We start from the raw sequence: 18593 nt of genomic DNA, 5'->3' as shown, positions 1-18593 counted from the left end.
CATCCTTGCATTCCAGGAAATCAGTCCCACTTGGTCATGGCATATAATCCTTTTAATATGCTGCTGAATTCTGTTTGCTAGTATTTTGTCGAGGATTTTTGTATCAGTGTTCATAAGAGATATTGGTCTGTAGTTTTCCTTTCTTGTAGTGTCTTTTGTTTGTTTGTTTTGTTTTGTTTTTGTGAGGAAGATCAGCCCTGAGCTAACATCTGGGAATCCTCCTCTTTTTTTTTTTACTGAGGAAGACTGGCCCTGGGCTAACATCCATGCCCATCTTCCTCCACTTTATATGGGACACCACCACAGCTTGGCTTGACAAGCAGTGCTTTGGTGGGCATCTGGGATCCGAACCCAAGGCCTCCACAGTGGAGTGCACGCACTTAATCGCTACGCCACCGGGCCGGCCCCTCTTGTAGTGTCTTTGTTTGGCTTTGGTATCAGGGTAATGTTGGCCTCATAGAGTGAGATAGGAAGTGTTCTCTCCTTTTCAATTTTTTGGAAAAATTTGAGAAGGTTTGGTATTAGTTCTTTTTTAAATGTTTGGTAGAATTCACTAGTGAAACCATCAGATCCAGGGCTTTTCTTTGTTGGGAGACTTTGGATTACTCTTTCAATCTCCTTAATAGTTATAACTCTAGTCAGATTTTGTATTTCTTTGTGATTTAGTCTTGGTAGGTTTGAGGTTTCTAGGAATTTGTCCATTGCATCTAGGTTATCCACTCTATCAGCACACAATTGTTCATAGTATTCTCTTAAAATCATTTTCATTTCTGTAGATTTGGTAGTAATGTCCCCACTTTCATTTCTGATTTTAGTAATTTTGAGTCTTCTCTCTTCTTTTTCTTAATACATCTAGTTAAAAGTTTGACAATTTTGTTGATCTTTTTAAAGGACCAACTTTTGGTTTTACTAATTTTCTCTGTTGTTTTTCTATTTTCTATTTCATTTATCTCTCTTCAATATTTGTTATTTCCTTCCTTCTGCTAGCTTTGGGTTTAGTTTGTTTTTCTTTTTCTAGTTCCTCCTCCATTCACATTTGTGCACAGCTCCCACAAATTCTGCCATTCCTCCAACAACAAGCATGTTGTTCCTTCTTCTGCCTTCTCTGGGCATTTTTTCCAGCGTGGTTTGCCCAGCCCCGCTTCATCCTGACTAGCCAAGCAAGGGATTCTAGATACTTAGAAAATGTGCATCAAAAGAAAAGAAAGAACAGCTGCAAAGGAACTTTCTAGCAGATTAATCTAAAGTTTCTGTGTACAACACATAACTCTCAACAAAGATGATTCAGTTAATACACTCCAAATGCTTATATTAGTTGAATATAATCATTTGTGTAAGAATAATGTAATTCTTAAAGTATTCATGAAATTGTATGCTGCAGTAACAAGATTAGTAGTCAAGTCTGATTTCTTTGCCTTACTGTTACTATGTTGACAAAGCAAACTGCCACAGGAGATGGAATCTCAAATTATTGGATTTAACTCTGCAAAAAAAAAAAAAAAAAGATTCTTTATAATGCATACCATATTGATAAATAAATGTATCAACCTAGTGTTCTGATTTAAATTTTTTGCTACTTTAAATTGTGGAAAAATTATATCCCAGCAGAATTCTTTTTTCAGTCTAGTAGTTCTGGAAAGCTCTACTTCTACTTATTCTGATTGAACTGACATCTCTGCCACCCTCTGTTCTGACCACCCAACTTTCTGGAATTAGGTTAATTAGCCAACAAGAGTTAGGTATGGGTCATACAATTGCACAGCTCGGGGAATTTCCACAGTACACATTCCCAATGCCTGCAGAGCCCATACGAAATGAACAAATCTTATTTTTTCACATGCAAAATAAGAAACTGACCGCTGCATGTTTATACTTTCCTCCCAATTGAAATCACTTTACAGACATTATCTCATGGATTCTCATAATCTTGCAAGAGTTAAAAAAGAAAACAGGCGCTCAGGAAGCTGAAGAACTACCTTCTAGTGAAACGGGAACATGAGGTATTGGACCATTAAGCTGGGCCTGTCTGGTTTGAAGGGAAATCATGAAGATTGACACTCCACAGCCTGAGACAGGTCTACTGTTAAATTCAGAAGCAGATATCCTGTTCTATATTCCTTCCTTTTTGCAGTGTAAGCTCTGAGGTAAAGACTCACGAGAGACTGGAACTGTAGATTTCTAAACCATTATCAGCATCAGGAAAACATGTTCTAGATTTTCCTCCCACTCCACTCTGGAGTTCAGTCATACAGTGAGGAGTTAATACATCAGACCAGCTGAGCTGGGGTCTGCAGAGCAGGGGGTGGTGATGAGGGGGGCAAAGGCAGAAAAAGGTCAACACTATGACTCTTCACACTGGTTTGAAGACCTTGAGATGAGAGTTTATTCAAAACACTCATTCCATATATGGTGGATTGCTAAGATTTTGGCTCTCTCTTAAGAAATCCTCAAGAAATACTAAAATACCCACCATGATGCTACGCAATAAATACAGACATTGTTATCCACGTAGCCCACAGTGTTTGAGGAGCAGCAAGGAGGGTTCCGAGGTGATCGATAGTAATGGTTCTGAAGGCAATGGGCTCCTAAAAGCCCTTGGAAAAATGTTGGCATGAGATAGAATTTAAATAAGTAACCCTGGCTATAAACTTTTGACTTAATCTAGGTAGGCCAGTTTTTAAAAGTGCACATGCCCTAAAATCAAGGAATTATACTGTGTTGTTATGAAACTAAGCAGAAAATTACACAGATGTAGACTTTCACAGCAAAACAGAGCCCTGCTCCTAATTTCTCAAAGGATACCTAACTTGCCTCCACCCTGTGCCTGATTACATCTTTTAAGAAATGTGTACAGAACATTTACAGTTGTGTCAGAAGCTATTCAAATTACTATGTTGTTTATTTACTACCATTGTCTTCTTTAGAGGTAGATTGTGTTTCAAATATTTATTTGTGAATTAATACTTCGTAATTCAGAACAAAGCCAGCCCTGGTGGTCTAGTGGTTAAGATCCATTGCTCTCGTTGCCACGGCCCAGGTTCCTTTCCCCATCAGGGAACCACACCACCGACTGTCAGTTGTCATACTGTGGTGGCTGCATGTCATTGTGATGCTGAAAGCTATGCCGCTGGTATTTCACATACCAACAGGGTCACCCCTGGTGGACAGGTTTCACCCATGGTGGACAGGTTTCAGCGGAGCTTTCAGACAGACTAGGAAGAAGGACCTGGCCACTCACTTCTGAAAAAAAAACTGGCCACGAAAACCCTATGAATAGCAGCATAGCATTGTCTGACATAGCACCCAAAGGTGAGAGGATGGAGCAAACAGACCAGGCAGGGTTCTGCCCTACTGCACACAGGACTCACTAGGAGTCGGATCGACTCAGTGGCACTAACAAAACGTGGAACAAACAGGATGTAAATTCCTCCAGTGGACAGAGACCAGCACATAGCTCAGCACAATGACTTCTTTGTGTAGAGAAAGTGAGACCTTCTCATCTCCCCCAACACCCAGCCCACTGCCTTGTATGAGCAGATGTTCAATAAATAGTAGTTGAATTAATTTACAGAAGTACTATAAAACATATGTATAGCTCCTAAAGTAACTGAACTACTATGCATTGCCAATTAGTATAATAAGTAGGTAATGAACAGTACTGTCTATAGTAGCAATTTTAAACCAAAAGGAAAAAAATCAAATAATAGTTTTTTTTGTTGTTTTTTTTTAAAGATTTTATTTATTTATTTTTTCCCCCAAAGCCCCAGTAGATAGTTGTATGTCATAGCTGCACATCTTCTAGTTGCTGTATGTGGGACTCGGCCTCAGGATGGCCAGAGAAGTGGTGCCTCGGTGCACGCCCGGGATCCGAACCCGGGCCGCCAGTAGCAGAGCACGAGCACTTAACCGCCAAGCCATGGGGGCGGCCCAAATAATAGTTTTTTATGCATCTTTAACTTGGGTGCTCAAAGAAAAGCACCATTAAATTCTACTCTCACATGATCACAGACAAGATTACTGTGTTTACTCTAGGCTGCCACATTTAGGAAGGACAGATGTATTCAACAAATATTTGTTGAACTGCCATTATGTATGCAAGCACAAAGATTTACTCAGATTCAGTATAGGCCCTAAAAAGCAGTTCCGACCCTGACTACCAGGGGGCACCCTAGGCAAGCACATCTTAGTGGCTGATGGAAAGGAGAAGAAAAGGAGGTGGAGGGGAGAGGGTATCCCTCCAGCATCCCTCCTATGAGGGGTTCCTAGCTCAGAGAGCAAGGTTGTGGTCAAGTCTCTCTTGACTGTACATCTTTTTCTTAGAAATGTTACTAGAATATGGAAAGAGAACTATCAATTGAGAATTCAGTTCTAATCATTTTGACATACATATGTATGTATATATACATGTATTTTTCCCTGAAATTATCCTAAACAATCTTTCTTGAAACCTAACGAGAAGCAAAACAATATTTACAACTAAAAAATTAAACCATATGATTAACATCTTAGTCGTCCACCTAGAAAATATACAATATGACAGGTAAAGAAACCATTATTTTCTTAACTTTGCTAGTCTTTACACAACATAATTTAAAAACTTTTTTATTGTAGTAAAATACACATGACATAAGATTTACCATTTTAACCATCTTTGTGCAGTTCTGTGGTAAGTACATTCATATTGTTTTACAACCATCCATCTTCATAACTCTTCATTTTGCAAAACTGAAACTCTTCCCATTAAACAACTCCCCAATCTCCCCTCCCCCAGCCCCTATAACTTCTATTCTACTTTCTGTCTCTATGAATTTGACTGCTCTAGGTACCTCATATAAGTGGAATTATACAGTATTTGCCTTTTTGTGACTGGCTTACTTCACTTAACATAATGCCCTTAAGGGTCATTCGTGTTGTAGCATGTGATAGAATTTCCTTCCTTTTTAAGGCTGAATAATATCCCATTGTATGTTTCTACTACATTTTATCAATTCATCTTCAATGGACACTCAGGTTGTTTCCACCTTTTGGCTATTGTGAATAATGCTGCTATGGACATGGGTGTACAAATATCTGAGTTACACAAAATCATTTTAAATCTACATTTTTAACGAAAAGTTTTAAATCATTGCAATATTATATTTCCATTTTTTACCCTTGTAATACCAATAATAGTGTTTAGCAAAGAGACTACAAGTATTATGAACTTTCAGTTCTTTTGTGATCAAGAAAAAATAAATAGAAACTATTCTTGTGCTTCTCAGAGAGAATAAAAAATAGAGAAAAATACTTGAAGACCTTCTAGAATAATATTTCTCAATTTAAAAAAAGCTAAGTCTACATAACTACTACATGCACACACTTCCAAGTTCTACAAGGAGGAAGATATTTTGGATGTGCCTTTAGAAGCTTAATTTTCTTTCTCCTTGGGATAACCTGAAATTCAGATCTCAGTTAAACACAAATTCTCTAGGGCAAGCAGACTGCTAATCAGAACCTATCTAGGCTCTAAGAAAGGCAACCAGTGGAAGCTGCTCCATGGAGATTTGAGAACGGAGAGTGGAACTTTACCACGTTCCTGCAATAAATCCATCACTCATAAAGGAAATTCTGAGATCATTTTCAGCTTTTAGAACGGTCAATGAAATTCAGTCAACTAATGTTTATTAAATATCCCCTGCAGGCCAGGCGCCGTGCTAGACCCTGGGGATAGGGGAGCAGGGCGGGGACGCACGTCTGCCTGAAGCAGGTTGAGACGGGCGGGCGGGCCGGGATTGCTTCCTCGCTCGCGGCCTTTCGCTGTAGGCTTCCCTTTCAAGTGTGGGTAACACCAAGCCTGAGGAGGAAAGGAGACGGTAAAACCTTCACGGCGGTCCGGGCAAGCAGGTTAGGCCGCGCCCTAGCATCTCGTCCCTGGGACCAGTGGGAATGAGTGACCTGCGGGGACATCCTCCCTGTCACCTCAGGCCGGGCCAAGTCGCAAGCGCATCGGGACGAGATCTTTCAAAAAAATAAGCACCCCTCTGACTGCCGGCTAAATGAAGCGCGTGTGAGGAGAACCAGGCCCCGGCCGCTATTCATAGCCTCCTCGCGGCTCCCTTCCCGGCGCGCTCCTGCCTCCGCCGGGGCGCGGGCTGGACGGCACCACGCGGCGGCCGACTCGGCCGGTGAAGCGGCGACCCTGCTCAGCGGCGCCCGGCCGCGTCGGCCGCCTGGAGCCCGCGGCCCCAGGCGCCCCGACGCCCACGCGTCCCCCCAGCTCAGGCGCGCCCCAGAGCCCGGCCCGGCGCCGCGAGGGCAGGCGCCTGGGGGCGAGCGGGACAGGCCGGTGCGGCCTCCGCCCCCCCCCCCCCCCCCGCCGTCCCTGGCCGCGGAGTCGCGGCCGCTGGAAGAGGCCCCGGCTCCACACTCCGGGCGGGCGGCCGGGTGGGGCGCGGGTGCTGGCCGACGGGGCGCGACGTGCAATGCGGGCGCTGGGGGGGGGGGCGGCGTGCAGGACGTGGGATGTGGGGGCGGGTGCGAGGCGGGCCTGTGCAGCACGGCTGCGGGTGCGGGACACGGAGGGCGCAGCTGCGCTGCGCCCTGGCGCCGCCCGGGCGCCCCGGGCGGAGGTGGAGGCGGCGGGGCGTGGCGCTGCGGCCGCGGCTGCGGCGTGGGGGCGCCGGGAGGGCCCCGGGGCGGGGGGCCGGGCAGCGGCGCGGGCGCGCGCGTCAAGTGCACTGCACGTGTAGAAGTAGTTCTGCCTGTCAGAGCGGCCGGGAGCCCTGCTCGGGAGGGAGCGCGCCCGGGTGGCCGCCGCGGCGGAGCGGGGTAAGCGCAGAGCCGGGCGCCCCGGAGGCCTGGGGGGCGCGGCGCGGCGCGGCAGACGGGCTCAGGCGGGCTGGGCCGAGCGAGCTGGGAACCGAGCCCGCTGCACGTTCGCGGCTCCCAGCCTCGTGGCGATCTTTCGGGAGTCTTTGGGAAGTTGTGGGGAGCAGCAGGGTTGGCGAGCAGGGCTCGGGAAACTTTCTGAGACACTTTTGGAATAACTGACGTTCCCTTGCTACTGGAGAGCGCCAGGTCTCGGCGTCCTTGATGGACGGCTGAAGGCTGGGCTGAGAAGGTTTCCCCTTTGAGGAGGGGAAGCAGAGTTACTCTGGAGCTTCAGGTCTAAGGGATTTTAAGGACGATGTGAATACTTGAATCCTCTCAGCGGGTATCACAGCCGCAAGGAATGGAGCACGACTGTCTGCTGGCCTTTAGCATCGCCGCGCTCTCCAGAGCTGTGTGGGGGTCGTTTAGGAACGAAGTTGGCTGGCCTACATTCTTTTAAGAAAATTTTTTACAGTTTTTTTTTTAAGAAAGAGTTGAGCTATAAGCGCCACGACCTAATTCCTTGACCTATATGCTTGTTATGGTGTGTTTAATTATAAAGAATTTACAGAAGAGTGGAAAACACTTAACCTGCATTCTACAGTTATCCCTTCTTTTAGGGGCTGCTCTGACAGTAAACTGCAGCGACGCGGATGTACTTGCTTTGCTGTCCACTCTACGCTCTAGTGAACAGAATTCACGCTAGTATGCAGAGCGCACAGTTCATGAATATTTGTGACTGGGACTTGAGAGACAAGTGGAGTTCTCTAGTTTTTATTTAATTAAGATACCGCCAAAATATACCATTTAAAAATGGCTATATACAAACAGCCGAGACGTGAATTGTGCATTGGTTTTCCTTACCCAAGAATTCGAGATGGTGGCTTATGATATGTGCATCACTTCACTGACAGTCCATCCATGTGCCATGAAATGTATTGCAAAACAAACCTTAAAAGATTAAAGAGGAAAAAGGGGATTTATTTTCCAAGGTCAGTGTGTTCACAATTCGTCACCAAATTTGGCATATATTCCACTGGTTCAGCAGTTTTGTTCCTAAAATAAGCCTCTAATAAGGGCAATGCGTGGGTTCTTGTAAAGTAATTCACAAAAACTTTACTACTATAACAGGTTGGACATTGCTATGTGTGTTAACCAGGAAATGTTCACTGGCTTAAAGCTGTCTGAAAATAATAGCATGTAACAAAATTTCATTGTTTGCCAATAAGAAAAAGAATTTTGACACAATTTCCTTGAATGTTACTTACATTTTAAGTTGTGTTCATTTTCTTAACTAAAATAACTTTTACATTATACATTTGAAACTTAAAATTAATTATACGTATTTATCGCAGCTGTTTTACAAAGCCTTATGCATGTAAAGAATTTGAACTATAATTGGTCTTTCAGATGTTACCATTACTTGAACATGCACCCAACCCAGAATAAATAGGACATATTTTTAGGATTTTATCAGTATCATACATATTTTTAGAATCTTACTTCGGTATCGCATAAATACATTAATAAACACATTACATTTTGTAAAGTACCAAAATATTATCAGAACACTGTAGACAGCAGAAAGGCCTTTGAGAAGCATTTTACTGTGTACCGAAAACACGGTTCCCAGGACTTCTGTATGCATTAAGAATCTCAGCCACACTCAGCTGCCGTCTTGATTAACATACAATCTCCTCCCTCCCCTTCCACTGTATCATGACCATTACCAGTACTACAGAACACTTGTCATATTCTATTTTGATCAGTTTCTTACAAGTCTGCCTCTCCCACAGAATGTACCTCCTGAGAGCAAGGATCATACCTTAATGATTTTGGCATCCTCAGTGTGTAACACAGTGCCACACACATCATAGATGTTCAAAAATGTTTACTGAATTGAAAAGGGAAAAAAATTCAGTACATGTGACCCTAATCAGCCTACAAGTGTCTCTAAAAATAGTATGTTTTTGCAATTTCAATATAATGCTTAAAGGCAATAAGTGGTAAAAGTTAACCTTAATTCTCATTCTTACAGTGGTGGGAATTCTTCATCATAACTGGGTTAGTACTTTACTGCTTGCTTTTTAAAATCTCTGCATCTTCAAAAGTATGACCTTGTAATGGTTGATGGGGGCGGTTTCTGCACTTTCACATTTTCTTTCATTTGAAGAATTAGTGGTTTGCTTTAAATTTACTGTTAACAAACTAATGATACTAAAGATAAAAATCACTTAATTTTTTTCATTTAGACCACCTGATTATCTCTGATAATTATTGCTCATTTATTCGTGAAACTCCATTTCCTAATAGCTTTAAAATGAATCTTTTATTCTAGAACATGGAAGAGATTTCTGGTTATATACTAATAGAAGTAGATTTGAATAAGAAAAGTGAAATTATATTTATACTACAGAAATTATTATTTCTGAAAAAAATAGAAAACATTTTGACAGATGTAATTTGTGTCAGTAATATAAATGGGATAATAAAATACCATATTTATGCGGTGGTGAGGTTTTGTTTACTAAGCAAGAGTAAGGGTAATGTCTGAATTTGCTCTAAAATGATAATTCCAGTTTATATGATGAAGTGACTGGACTGCTGTTAGCATATCAATATTTAACAATTTTAGACACTCTGGTGTGGAAGAGAAGAGCAATAGCTCAAAATGTGCTCTCACTCATTTTCTCAACCTGGGTTTCAAAATGTGGTCGAGAGAACTCGGGAGGCAGCTGTTATGGTCTAACAGTCTGCCCGGTGCACGATCCTGTAAAGTCACGCGGAAGGGAAGGCACACTGGACCGGGAGTCGACAGTCAGGAGTTTCGTGCCAGCTCAGCACTCTGGGCTGTGTGACCTTGGGCAATCACAGCACCCTGTCTGGGCCTCCATTTCCTGATCTGTAAAACGAGGAGGATAAACTAGACCACATCTAAGGCTCTTCTAGCTGGAAAATGCTATGATTCCATGTTTCTTCCATGGATAATAAGTAAGACTCCTGAAGGATGATGTAATTTGGACTTTTATAAGGAAATTATCTCTCAACTGACCGTACTGTGTTTATGAATTCAGTGCTTGGTATACCATTCACACTGCCTGGTCTTGTGTTTTAGCCATGACAAGCGCTGTTCCAGCACTGGTACCTACACCAGAGCACCCCGATAACTGTCTTTAGTGTTACTTGCCCTAGCCTCGTGCCACCCTTCAGAAAGCAGTGTACTGGACATTCAATTTTACTTTAAGTTACTTTTACTGATACAGAAAGAATTTTACTGATAGTGACTTTTTTTCATTATTCAATTATTAAAACCTTGAGGAATAATGTTGAAGTACATTGATGAACACATCACTAAACATCACTTAAGTGCTTTCTATACATTCTTATTTAATAAATAAAGTAAATAGATTAAAAATATAATTTAAAAACAATTTCATGTTTCTGGAGATTTATTCTCTGACAATAAAAATATATAATCCCAGCAGTGCTTTAGAATTATTAATAAAGAAGTTGGAAAATTAATGTTTTATAATTTCACTAAATCAGTTGGTTCTGGATGAAAGTGATGTTTCCTGCCAGAGCATTAGATTATTGAAAAGTTAGGTAATAAAACCCATGCATTTTTCTATTTAAAATTAGAGAAGGAAACCCCCAGAACTATACAATCATGAAGAATTTTACTCTAAGATAATGGATACCCTTAAATTGTATATGTGTATTTTATAATACTAGCAAATACTAAAATGTACATTGTGTATTTAAAAGATCCGTAGGAATTTTTTTGTAGATTTATTCTATATACTATGAATATAGCGTACGCGGTAAGACAGTAGAAAAAATAACAAAATAAGCTCTCATTCTTTTTCCAGCATATCAAAGTTGGTTCTTCAATAAAAGAAAAACTTCTAGCAAGACTAATATTTTAAAAGCCTCAATTAAGTAATATTTGTAACCAAATAAAGGAATATAACTACAAATACCATAGAGTTTCAAAATCATAAGAAAATACCATGAATTGTTTTATGCCAGTAAATTTGAAACTTAGATAAAAAGGAAACTTTTCTAAAAGATATAAATGATCGAAATTGACTTAAGAAATAGCAAACCTACATCTGTCAATCACAGTGAATGAAGTTGAATTTGTAATCTAGTCTTCCTCCCAACCCCCTGAAAAAAAGACAGTAGTCCCAAACTCTTCTATAGGAGATTCTTATACAAGCTTATTCAGAGAATTTTTAATTTTTCAGGCTAAAATAACTTTCATACCAAAATTGAATGGTAGTACAAAAAAAGTTGAGGCCAATCTTAGGAATGAACAAATAAACAATCTAAAATAAAGTAGTGGCAAATTGAATTTGGTAATATATTAAAATAAAATCATGACCAATAAGATGCTTCACCACTAAAAATCACAATAGATGCAGGAAAAAAGTATTCCACTGAACCCAATACTCATTCATGATTTAGAAAACAAAAATAGACAGACTCTTGGCAAACAAAGACTGGATGGAAACTTCCTTAGCCTGATAGAAGTTGAACATCATGCTCAATGATAAAACTTGAGAAACGTTCACATTAGAGACAGAAACAAGAAAAGATATCACAATCTCCACATTGTGCTAGAAGTCCTAGCCAGTACAAGAAAAGAAAAAGAAATAACAGGAATTTGAATTAGGAGAGGAGGAGACAAATCTATCCCTAATAGCAGATGATATGATTATGTGTCTTATGTAGAAAATGCAAAGGAATGTTCTGACTATAAGAATTAGTCAGGGCTTTCTAATAGGTTGCTGGATATAAGATCAATATATAAAAATACTGTTCCTGGGGCTGGCCAGCGGTGTAGTGGTTAAGTTCACATGCTCTGCTTCAGCTGCGCTCCGCTTCATCGGCCCAGGATTCGAAGGTTCAGATCCCAGGTGTGGACCTACACACTGCTCATCAAGCCATGCTGTGGCAGGTGTCCCACATATAAAGTAGAGGAAGATTGGCACAGATGTTAGCTCAGGGCCAATCTTCCTCACCAAAAATAATAATAATAATAATGTTCCTAAGTGCCAATAATAACTAATCAGAAATTATAATGAAAAAAACTATTTAGAACAAAAAAGTAGAACGACTATAAGAATAATTCTAACAAAAGGTGTGCACGCCTTTCAGGGGCAGTGTTCGAAAGCACTGTTGGAGGGCGTAGAAGACGCTCTGCATCAGTGGAGCAGTGGTGCTTAATGACAGGGAAACTAGATTGTAAAGGAGTAAGTTTGATTTATCTATAAATTTAGTGTAATTCCAGTCAAAATTGTGTCTCAGATTTTTGTGGAACTTGATAAGCTGTACCTAAATTTCATATAGAAGAAATAAAAGTTCAAAAATTGTCAAGACAAATTTGAAGAACAGAGTGGGGGATTTGTGCTACCAGATGTCATGTGTATCTAGAACCATTGCCTGCTGGTTGGGGTGATTAGCATGGGTGACCTTCGGTGGTTTTCTTCTGGAGATAGAAAACAAATGTCACGTGTTATTCAATCTGAAAGTTCAAAGGTTCCATTTTTTCCTCTTTTATGCTTGTCTGTGTGTTTGAACTTTACCACATTGCTGCAGCACTGAATTATAAGTGACACTGGACCAGCTTGTGAAGGCCTGGTTTCATCTTGCTCTTTAGTCTTAGTAGCTCAGACATAGCTAAATGTTGGGGTCAACTCTATAGAGTAAAAGAAGAAAGAGTCTTTTATTATTTTGACAAATTTATTTTGAATTCCATTTCCTTTTTAAAGAGTCAGACCAGAATTATGAAACGGGTGTTGTAAATACATACCACCGAGGGCTAGGTCTCATGGCATCTGGAAATGACTGTCTTAAGTGTGAAAGCTTGAAATAAGCAGGTAAGGGATGAAAGAAGCTAATGGAAAACAGTCTTTCCACTAGTAAACAGATAACTAGATAAGCCCACTTTTCATTGTATCATATTTGTGACTAGTTCAGCCTACTGTGTCCTTTTAGATTTGTGCCAAGTCAGGGATAGCAAAAAATAGTGTTTCGGCCACCACTGCCCCATACCAAACCCTAGCAGGCATTACTAATTGAACATAGAACTCTTTCTGGCTAAGCCTACATGTGACCCTCAGCATCCTACTCAACAATGTTCCAGGCAATCACAAACAGTTAATGCAAAATTAATTTGCCTAGCTATACTCCACATTGTATTACCTGTACTTTATAAACCAAATAATGTTTTTTAGTGTCAATATATTTTTACAAAAGGGAATCTAGTATAATACAAAATTAGACTTTTTTGCTCTTATTCTATTCCAGAGTCTTAACTAAAACTTGCATTTCCTAATGAGCAGCTCTTTTCCAAGCGTCTCCTTCTGTACTCCATCTCAATCCAGTCTCAGGGTTTGATGATAACTTCCAAATGTTTATCTCCAGCCTCAACACTTGTGTGTCTAATAGACATTTCAAACTTAACATTTTCAAAATAAACTCATGATTTCCATGCCCTTCCCCAAACCTGTACCTCCTCAGGTCTCCCCATCTTGGTAAATGGCAGTTCCCTTCCTCCAGTTCAGGGCAAAGACCTTGGTGTCCTCCTCAGCTGCTCTCTGCCCTGGCCCACACTCGACCCATCCGCGCAGCGGGCTGGTCCCGTCTTCCGAGTCTGTGCAGACGCGGCCGTTTCTCGCCGCCTCCGCTGCTCCCACCGTCACTTTCTGGATGACAGCACAGCCTCCTCGCCGGACCCTCTGCTTTCACTCTTGCCCCCCGAGACTGTTCTGCACACGGCAGGCAGAGTGGGCCTGTGAAGACGTAGGTCGGATTATGTCACACTTCTGTTGGAAACCCTCCAGTCCTTTCCCATCTCACTCGGAGTAAAAGCCCAAGTTCTCGTCACTGTCCGCTGTGATCTGTTCGCCTCCCCTCTCCCTCCCTGGCCTGCTCTCTACCTGTCTCCTCCTGCCCGGCCCTGCCCGCCGGGCTGCTGGTCCCGGCGGCGGCCCAGCCCCGCGCGCCTGTCCGCGCTCCCTGGCGCCGCGCCGCCCGCTCCGCTGCTCGCGGCGCCCGGCCCGGGGCGTCCCCGCCGCGGCGCGCTGCCCGGGCTGCGGCTCCCCGCCTGGCCGCGCCCAGGGCCGCGCTCAGCCCTCGCCGAACGGCCGCGCCGTGGACACCGCGGCGGCGCCCGGCTGTGGCGGGGACGCAGGTGCAGCCGGCCGCTTCTCATCCTCGCTATTCCCTTGTGTCAAACTTGATTTTCTTCTCAGGGGCTCAAGTCCTGCCCTTGCCTGAGAAAACCACCTCCTTTTTGACCTCACTGAGAAGAGTCTTGTCAACGCCTCGGAGAACCGTCCGTCCTACACCTGCACCCTCGCCCCGCTCCCGTCCACTCACCCCCTGCTGGCCGCTGAGCAGCCTGCCTCTCCATCCTCCGCACCCCTGTGACTCCATCCTCTCTGATGTCAAACCCTCACAGCCTGGCCTGAAAACACCTCTTTTGGGCCCTATGCCCTACTTTCACCCATCTTGTCTCTCTCTTTCCTGTAAGTTCTAGTTTTATTGAGCACGTGCTCGCTATACCCTGCCTCCACTCGCTGCCTGCACTGACTCTAACCGTTGCCCAGATTTTGTTTTTGTGCCTATCCTCCCCTACACTGGTTACTTGAAGACCGTCGGTGGCCTCCGTATTGTAAGGTCAAAGGGCCTCTTCTTTATTTCCATCCTTCTTGACGGCTCTAAACAAAGTTGACACTGTTAGTCACCTTCTTCTTCAGAGTCCTCCGTTGGCTTCCTCAATTCTGTGTCGCCCGAGTTCTCCAGCCCTGCTGCTGCTCTCGGGGCATGTGCCTTCTGAGCCGTGATGAGCATTCCCAGCAGGTAAGTCAGGCTCTCCTGGTCCCCGGGCGGGGGTCCTTTCACCCTCCAAGCCCCTCCCAGTTTTCCTTGCAGCAGCTGGCCCTATGGTGTCTGGTGTTTAGGAGCATACAGGAGCTACCTGAGCACTTTTCCCCCTAAGGTTAGAATTTTCTGAGAGCTTTGCCAGGAGGCTAAGGGAAAAACGATAATAAAAATAAAATATGAAAGGATAAATCAAGTTTTCAGAGCACAAATTCCAAGAATCTACTAAAACCCAAAGATTGTGGATTTCTCTGGCAGAGCTCATCAGGAGCGTACTGAGGGAGGTCCCTGCCCTCCACACTGTCTAGGGGTCGCTGGTCTCTGCCTTTACTCAGTCTTGCGCCCTTACCCACTTTGTCGGATCATGTGATCTTTTGCTGAAGTGCCAACCACACATCTGCCACTTTTACACACACACCAAGAGCAATGAGTCATTTCCTGTATCGCTCTTCATCTCTTTTGCTAGATTTTCCATGAAGCCTGTATATAAAGTCTCTGTTTTTTGTGCTGTCATCCCCAGTCTTCACCAGGGAGAAGTGGAGCTGCTCTGCAGACCCTCTTCCCAACCACTTCTAGTTCCATGTCTCCAGCTTCCTCCTGGACATTTGCACTCTGTATCCCACCAGTACTTTTAATCCAGACTGTCACAAAACCAAAGTCTTCATCTTTTCTTCCAATCTCATACTGGCACCCCTCCCCCAATGTCTTTCTCTTTAAATGGCCCATAATTTACCCACGCACCATGCTTAGAAATGTAAGGCTTGTCTTTAATTCATACCTCTCTCCTTCATCCTCTGACTCTAATCAGACACTACGTTCTGCTTTATTTTTGTCTTCAGAATGTATCTACTTTTTGTCCTTCCTTTTTTCCGTTCACCCTCCTGTCATCCATCCCGGGCCTTCAACACTCACTCTGAGATGACCACACTCTCCCTTAGGCCCCGCTGGCTGGTAGGGGGTCCCTTCTTTCTTGAACAACACTTTCAGCATCTTTCTCCTCTCTCAAAGTGACTTCATGCTCTCCTCTCTTTCCTTCCACTCATGTGCACCACTAGTGTTTACTGAGTGTCTTCTGTGGGCAAAGTGTGGCCACCATCTAGCTCTCCTGTACATAAACTCCCAAATTCACTGCTTTCTAACTCAGTGCTCCTGTGTAGTCACACCAGGTCACGCATATCCCCATGGGAATGTTGTTCTGTTCTTGAAATGCACTCCGTTCTCCCTTCCTCCCATCCAAAGTCACCTCTAATCCCAGCTCAAATTCCACTCTTCCCTGGCGAGACTTCCCTGGCTACATGTTTTAATATTAATATCCTTTTTCTCTGAAATCCCTCTGCACTTATATAGCTCCCCATTTTCCTGAATTTTCCCATCTCCACAAATAAATTTCAAGATAGAGACCATGTTTTTACTTCTACTGTATCCAACAGAACCTGTGGCCCAGAGTTGAGCACAAGATTGTCACTGAGTAAATAACCATTGATTGATCTGAAGGGAAACCTCAACGTTATCCTGAAAGCCAAGGGGAAAACCATATAACTTTGGAAAGGAAAATATAACTATCAGCAGAACATGAAAGCAGCCATGTAAACTTTGAAACATAAGATCTTGTTTGTTCTGCAATAGTGTCAGAATCAAATTTTTCATTGAGATAAAAATAAAAAACAATCAAATGCCATCTCATAGAGATACTTAATGTCCCACATCCAAGTAACATATAACCCCAAGGCCACCATTTTAGATCAATTATCTAAAAAGTGGTCAGAAATGTAGTGTGCGAGATTCTATAATTAGATTGTGTGTACCTTGCAAAGTTAAGCAATCACATTCTGAGCTTTCAGGAGCCGCTCTAGTTTTGCCCTGAAATGGTCCAACACGTTGATGATGAGAATAAACCCGTTTTCCTCTTTCAAGCAGTCTTCAGACTATTTCATTCACTCACTGTATGCTTGTCTCACTCAATCTCAGCCCCAGTGAATCCTGGAGTTCTCTCTGTCCATTTTCTGTACTTACTTAGCCCAGCAAGTTTTGCTGTTCTGAGTGTGCTTCACTCCTCTGCTGTTATTTTCTTATTTAATTGACATTAGGGATATAATCAAAAAGTGATATTGATAAAATGCCTCAAGAACCTCTGCATGCCATCTGGAGCAGACTGAAGTCTGACAACTGTGAAGAAAGGTGGATGTCACTGCTACTTTGGAGGCTCCCATTTTGATCTGACTTTGACCCATATTGCCAGCCTTCTAATAGATATTTAGTCCTCTGGTTAATTTTTTCATTCATTCATTCAGTCATTCATGCATTTTCCAAAACAAAACAAAACCAAACCCATCAAGAGCAGTAGCAAGGCTCAGCAGCAAGCAGTGGGATACAGCAGTCTGGCCACGGCAGAAGAACGTGGTGCAGTGTGGGCTCCGGGTCATCATGATGACCATTGTCAGGGTTGTGATGCTCCTCAGCAATCCCAGGATCATTATCCCCTAACACTGGGCTAATAATGGGACACATTGTATGTGTCTTTGCATGCTGATTGGGGACATAATTAAAGAGATCTATGAGTAGAAGCCATAATGAAAGAACAGTGAAAAAGGAATCAGCATACTTTTCCAAAAACTAGAACTTTGAAACAAGTATTAGGCTTTTGTCATTTATCATTATAAAATTAATGTTTCTTCATGTCATTAATGTCCATAAAAAGTATATTTAGAGCCAGCCCTGATGGCATAGTGGTTAAACTTTGGCGCGCTCCACTTCGGTGGCCCAGGTTCTATTCCCAGTGGAACCACAGCACTCATCTGTCAGTACTCATGCTGTAGCGGTGGCTCACACAGAAGAACTAGAAGGACTTACAACTAGAATATACAACTATGTACTGGGGCTTTGGGGAGGAAACAAAGAAAGAGAGGAAGATTGACAACAGATGTTAGCTCAGGGCGAATCTTTCCCACCAAAAAAAAATGAATAAAAGACTTGAATAGGCAAAAAAAAAAAAATTATATTTAATGAATACCTTATATCTTAGTAGATATGAATGAACCACAGCTTTTCTTTTATGCCTGGCCTTATTCTTTAAAGAATTTAAGATGAATTCTTTTGTCTGCAAGCAACAGAAAACCTAATTTGAACAAATAGAGTTTTTCCCCTCACATAAGTCTGGAGATGGCTGGGATTGATTCAGCAAGTCCACATTGTCACAGCAAGTGCCTTGGGACTTTCTGGACCATTCTTTCACGCCTTCATGCTTATTGACACATGCTTGCAAGGTAGCTGCCCAGCTCCAGGCATCACATTTGTGCTTAATATGGAAAGAAGGGGGAAGGGACAGTACAAGTAGCATCTGCCCTTTTATTTGGAAACCAAAAGCTTTCCCAGAAGTTCCCCAGCAGACTTCTTACACCTCATCAGACAGAACTGCCTTTTAAAACGTCACCTCCAGCGACAAAGGGAGATGAGAGAGCAAGAATTTCCCTTTCAGGTCTTATTAGAGGCAGACAAGGGAGAGAGGAGGACTGGCAGTAGGAGCTGGTTTAGCCAGGTCGTGATATCAGCCATGGACAGCCAGCCACTATCATTTATTTAACATTCATCCTTTAATGGACACATCTGTTTCCAATTATTCTCTCTTATAAGTAACATTACAGTAAACATCCATGTATATAGATTTATCAAAATCTCTGATTATTTCCTTAGTATGATGTCCTAGAAGTAGAATTATAGGTCAAAGCTCTCACTACTTTGACATCTCTTCATACATATTACTAAACTCCTTTCCAGAAAGATCTTACCAGTGTGCACTACCACTCAGTACATGAGAGATGGGCACTCCCATTTAGGACACACTCAGTCATCCCATC

This window comes from Diceros bicornis, chromosome 9 (genome assembly GCF_020826845.1).
Source record: "Diceros bicornis minor isolate mBicDic1 chromosome 9, mDicBic1.mat.cur, whole genome shotgun sequence".
NCBI classification, from domain to species: domain Eukaryota; kingdom Metazoa; phylum Chordata; class Mammalia; order Perissodactyla; family Rhinocerotidae; genus Diceros; species Diceros bicornis.
The sequence above is the reverse complement of the archived record's forward strand: the minus strand, read 5'-3'. Positions refer to the sequence as shown.